Source organism: Lagenorhynchus albirostris, chromosome 10, assembly GCF_949774975.1.
Source record: "Lagenorhynchus albirostris chromosome 10, mLagAlb1.1, whole genome shotgun sequence".
Classification (NCBI taxonomy): Eukaryota; Metazoa; Chordata; class Mammalia; order Artiodactyla; family Delphinidae; genus Lagenorhynchus; species Lagenorhynchus albirostris.
In genome coordinates this window covers 99,733,324-99,739,323 of record NC_083104.1, presented here as the reverse complement: position 1 = coordinate 99,739,323, position 6,000 = coordinate 99,733,324, and positions in this window count along the sequence as shown.

Here is a 6,000-nt window from a genome sequence, read left to right as displayed (position 1 = left end):
CCGTCTCCTTCCTGCCCTCAGTCTCAGTCCCTCCATGAGTGGAGGACCCTCTTTGTCAAGGACTCATGTCCTGTCCTTCCTGCATCGTTTCCTCAGCCCCACGAGTAGGATTTCCCTCCAGCTCACAAGAGTCTTCTGCTTCTCTGTCTCCCCCGAGGTCTCCATCCCCGTCTCCCACCCTCAGACCCCCTTCTTCCTCTCACCCCTTGCCTCACCCTCCTGGTCACTGAAGCTGCCTTTCTTCCTCAGGGCCCTTGGCCACTCCCCATTCTCACAGCCTCAGGCCCTCTCTGGTGTCATCCTCCTTGTGATGGATTTTACTCATTTCAGCTTCCCGCTGTCAGTAATCCCTACCATATGTTTCGTCCCCTCCGTGGCTCTGTGGCATTGAAGCTAACGCAGAGCTGAACTTTTCTACCACCAGTTCCTGACTTCTTGCTTCAAGCCTTAGCCCCCTGCCCTTGCTCTGCGGCCCTGCTGCTGTCCGTAGTCAAAGCCATCGCATGGTAACTCCCACAACCTGATGTAGTAGTTAAGTTTCTACCATCTTTTCCCCTTCCCTCCTGTCACAGAATATTAATTATCCCTCTTTTTTCCCCAAGGCTGATCTCCCTACCATTCCTCCTCTGCCCTAGACAGACAGACAGGCAGGCAGACACACACACGCATACACACCTTCCTTCAAAAGCTGTGTTCTGTTTCATAGATCTGTATTCTCTCTCTCTCTCTCTCTCTGGATCTCCATTCCTTTCCTGTTGACATAAATGTCTATGGAGAACAGAAAGGGGTTTGTACGCGAGGTTTATGTGCGGGAGGGATGGTTATAAACCAAATCAGCAATACTGAAAGCTGGTCATTTGCTTATCTTTCCAATTAAATCCTTGTGAAGACGGCACAGACAATACTGGCCCTTCTGCCAAACGCCAGTCGAAAGTGTTTTTTATTCAGATTAGTCAAGACAATCAAGTAGGCATTTTTTGTTAGCAAACTATTTAATTCTCGATTGACTGACAGCAGGAGGGGTGATGACAGCAAGGAAAGAGTGGGTCCCGGGGTTTAGCTCAGCTCTGCCAGGTCCCAGCCATCCTGGCCTGGGGACCTTGGGACTCCTCAGTTTCATCAGTTGTAGGATGGGGGTGATAAGGCACCTGCCAGGTTGGAGGGAGGTTAAGCAAGATGATTCACAGGGGGCCCTCAGAGCAGCGCCTGGCACATAGTAGGTGTTCAGTACATATTAGCGGCCTACTACGTTGCTGTCGTTACTTTCCCTTCTCGCCCCTCCTTCTGTCACCTAACTTCTCAGCCTTCAGGGCTTCATTCACTTCCTCTCCTGCCATCACTCCTTAACCCTCGCTTTCTGGCCATTGCCTTCCTCTCTCAAATCAATTTACTTTCTCAGATCTCACCCCCTTTTCAGCTACTTGCTTTGACGTCTCTGTGATTTAACACCATTGACAACCTTTTAAAAAATTTTTTTTAAGGCAGCACTCCCCGCCCCAGCTGTTCTGCTCCTTTAGAGGAAAGAGACCCCGAGAGCACTTGTCACCCCTCCTCTGCATCCACCTCATGGCAGGCATTTCCCTGGGGTTAGCCTCTAGCCTTTTACTTCCCATCCTCTCTGGCCCCCAGATGTCTCTCCAGGCCTTTTCCCTGGGTCTAGCCTCCTCTCGTCTTCCACACACCACCCCCTACTCCCCCCACCCCGCCATGATGCATGGACCCACCCCCCAACCCGGGTCCCAAACCAAGACTGGGGAAGCTGTCTTTTTCAAGTCTCTTCTTCTCACTCCAAAGCAGTTGGGACCAAGCCCAGGGGATTCCATCTTCTTTACCACCTCCCACCTCTAGTCCCTCTGTCTGTCCCCCTCTTTTTACTTTAACCCCTGCTTTGTCATGTGTCATTCTGCCGATGCTGGAGTGATTTCCCTTTTTTTTTTTTTTTGCTGTATGTGGGCCTCTCACTGTTGTGGCCTCTCCCGTTGCGGAGCACAGGCTCCGGACGCGCAGGCTCAGCAGCCATAGCTCACGGGCCCAGCCGCTCTGCGGCATGTGGGATCTTCCGGGACCGGGGCACGAACCCGCGTCCCCTGCATCGGCAGGTGGACTCTCAACCACTGCACCACCAGGGAAGCCTGGTTTCCCTTCTTTTGATGCCGCGCCCCGTGGTCAGTGCTCCAGAGGGATTTTTTTTCCCTCTCTCCCATATCAAATTGGTCAAATCCTATTGCATCTGTGTCCTAATTCTGTCTCAAACCAATCCATTCTTCTCCACCTCTATAGCCAGCGGCTGACAGGGTCCTTATTATTTCTTAGGTGGGCTCTTCTATTAATTCCTAACTAACCTTCCGATCCCAGGTCTCCCAGACCCTTCTCCATGGTCCCACGAGGGAGGCTCTGTCTACCTCTTCCTTAAGCCCTTTCAGGGGCTCGGCATCGGATAAAGCACAGGTCAGCTCCACGGTGTGCCCAGAGCTCTCGGCCGTCTGGCCCACGGGCAATTTCTCCAGCTCCATCTCTGGCTGCATCCCTTCCTCCCTCTGGTCCAGCCACAGAGTCAGGTATTTGCAGTTCTGGAAACTGACCTTGTGTTACGCCTCTCTGCCCTGTGCTTGCTACTTACCGATCCCTCTGTCTGGAGCGCCCTGCCCCCTCCTTTGGGTGGGGTTGGGACGCCTACACGTCTCATGAGATTCAGCGGACTGTGTCACCTCATCCTAGGGGCCTTCTCCAACATCCACATCCTTTTTCTCCTCGATTCTCTTCCATGGCATAGCTCTATGGTTTCCATTATTTCTACTTCCAGCTCGATGTCACCTGCTTTGTCCCCTTCCACCTCCAATGGGCTCCTACCTCTGACTTTCTCATTAGTCATTCGTTCTCTCCATCTGGCTGGGGCCCAGGCATCATCTTGGCCCTCACTTCTTCACCCCCCATTCCCGGCCCACCAGCTGCTTTTCTATCAGTTCTTCCTCTGAAGCGGCTCCCAATCAGCTATTCTCTATCCCTTCCCTGCTCCACCCTAGTTCAGGCCCTGGTCCCTGAGGTTTTCCATGGACGGTGTTCAGAGTTCTCTGTGGGACAGCCTCAGCCTGTTGACTTTCACTCTCATCACCTGCTGTTGCTGTGTGGGTTACCATCCAACACACTGGAATCCTTACTGGTCTCTGAACAGGGCTCATAACTTGCCGCCACTGTGCCTTTGCATCTACTATTTCTAATCCCCATCTCCAGACACGAAATTTCTAGCCATTCTCCATGGCTCAGCCCCGTCGCTTTCTCTTCTGTGAAATTTTCCCCAATGACTCTTATTTGAAGTGCTCTCTTTTCTTGGAACCTCTGAATTTTGTACCTATTTAATGGTTCTTATTAAATGTTGGCTTGCATTTCATGATTACTTCTTGTGGATGCAGAGATTAGCCTGTAAACTCTTTTAAGGCATGGATTATAAATTATCCATTTTTGTATCACTTCTCCACTACAGAACCTATATATATATATATATATATATATATATATATATATATATAAAATCTCACAATTCCATATATATATATATGAAATATATATATATCAGCTTTGTTGAGGTATAACTTACAAAGAATGCAATTCACCCATTTAAAGCGTACAGTTCAATGGTTTTAGTATATTCAGAGTTGTTCAACCATTACCACAATCAATTTTAAAACATTTCTATCACCATTCAAAGAAATATCACACAATTAGCAGTCAATCCCTATTTCCCTCCAAACCCTCAGCCCTGGGTAACTATTAATCTACTTCCTGTCTCCGAAGATTTGCCTATTCTGGACATTTCATATAAACAGAATCAGAACGATATTTGTCCTTTTGGGTCTGGCTTATTTCATTTAGTGTGTTTTCAGAATTGATCCGTGTTGTAGTATGTACTTCTTTCCTTTTTTATGGCTGAATAATATTCCACGTATGGATGTACCACATTTCGTTTATCCACTCATCAGTTGATGGCTATTTGGGTTGTTTCTGCTTTTTAGCTGCTGTGGATAATGCTGCTATGAACATTCTTGTACAAGTTCTTGTGTGGATGTCTGTTTTCATGTGTTGTGTTATGTGCCTAGGAGTGGAGTGGCTAGGTCAGATGGTAACTCTATGCTTAACATTTTGAGGAACTGTCAGGCTGTTTTTTAAAGTGGCTGTAGCATTTTACATTTTCACCAGCAGTGTGCGAGAGTTCCATCTCTCCACTTCCCTGACGACACTTGTTATTATCTGTCTTTTTATTACAGCCATCCTAGTGGGTGTGAAGTGGCAACTCATCATGGTTTTAATAGCATGACTCTTTTTTACCTATTAGATGTTCAATAAATATCTGTTGGGTCAATGATATTTATATGTAATATGGACAAACAGACCTTTGGACGGCTCGTTTGACTGCCAAGTTTATGAATTAGCTAGAAAAGATGAACAGAGAGCTCAGTATCATTAGAATTCAACTTTCAAAAGTTACTTTTAGACTGTTTTTTCAACTTAAAAGGTTGCCAGTATTACCTAGGTGACATTATCAAGGTCAGGAAAAATCATGTATCTTTGCAGGTTTGCATGGATTTTACAGAATAAGCTAAATTACAAGCAAAATTCCAACTTTGATGTGGTTCCTACTCAAAACCTACTCCTCAATGGGGAGACCAGGAAAGGTAACTCCCTGAATGGGGACATGGGGTTGGGGTGGAGGGGAGGCTTAGAAAAATGCAACTGCTAACGTTTCCCTGGGTTGAGTTTTCCTCAGTAAACAGTAGACCCTGGGAAACACAACAGGTTCTGAAAACTTAATTTTGATGACTCTGGACGTCAGAGAAACAGCCAGCTGAATCAGTTCCCTCTTGGGTGGTTGATTATCTCAAGTCATAGGTAATGGTCCAGTTGCTTTTGCTTGGTTCTAGAGAGTTCTGTGTTGGCCAGGACCCATCCATTTAGTCCATCCCTAAGTAGACACTTCTGTCTGCAGTCCTGAACACCAGAGTTCATCTAAAGGCCTCAAATTAAAGGCCCGTGTTTGGGCTTACAACTTTGTATGGTGTGCAAGGGTACTCAGAAGAGTTGGCGTGAAAGAGGGTCAAAGGTCACAGCCAGTATCTAGTGGCCAGCTTTCTGTATGTGTAACATCATCTTGCTTAACAAGGCTCAAACGCATGATTCTGCAGTAGCGTTCTCTGTAACTAGACAAGAGGCCCCCCATCTTTAGAATTTGGGGGGCGGGTGGTGTTTGTTTTCTGCAACCACAATCACCCTTATCTGCCTGAAGATGTTTCCAAAAGGCTGACAACAGGCCCCTTTCAGAAGCTCAGTAGGAAAAGTATTAACAGTTGGAAACATGTCAGCTGCCTTATGGAGGAAGCAAAGCCCAGGCCTGGTTTCTCTGGGCTCGGTGATAACTTGGGCCGCCGCAGCCTGGGCGAAGCTGGTGTTTGGAGCCGTGGAGACGGAGCGCGGCTCGGAGGAGGGCCCCTGCTTTTCAGAGTTGAAACAGGAGCCCTCTGAGAGAAAGAGATATTGCATGTGGCTTCCCTGATGCCTCGGAGGGCGACGTGGATGACACAGCATCAGCCGTGCCATCGTGGGGTGGGGACACAGTGGCGGCCCGTTGGGGGCAACGCAGCCCCCCCCTCCCCCGCTTCAGCATCAGCTGTGGAGTGTGGGGAAGGGAAGGTGACAAAAGCCAAGTCAGCGTTGAATTTGTTGGATGGAGAATACGCTCCCGGGGCGGTAGCCCCAGAGCGAGAAGGACCGGCCCTGGGAGAGAAACAGCCCGAAGTTGGGGGCGGGGTGAAGCGCCAGTTCCTTAATCTCCCGCCCCATCGTCGGCTTGTCCCACCTGGATGCAGAGCGAGGACCGCGTGGAGAGGGAACCGCACGGGTGGGGTTCACCCTCCCGTCTGCCTCTGAGAGCAAGAGGGGCGGCGCCGGGCCAGGCACCCCCGCCCCCCATGGCACCCCCTCCCGGCCTCCGAGGCGCCCCTCTCGCGC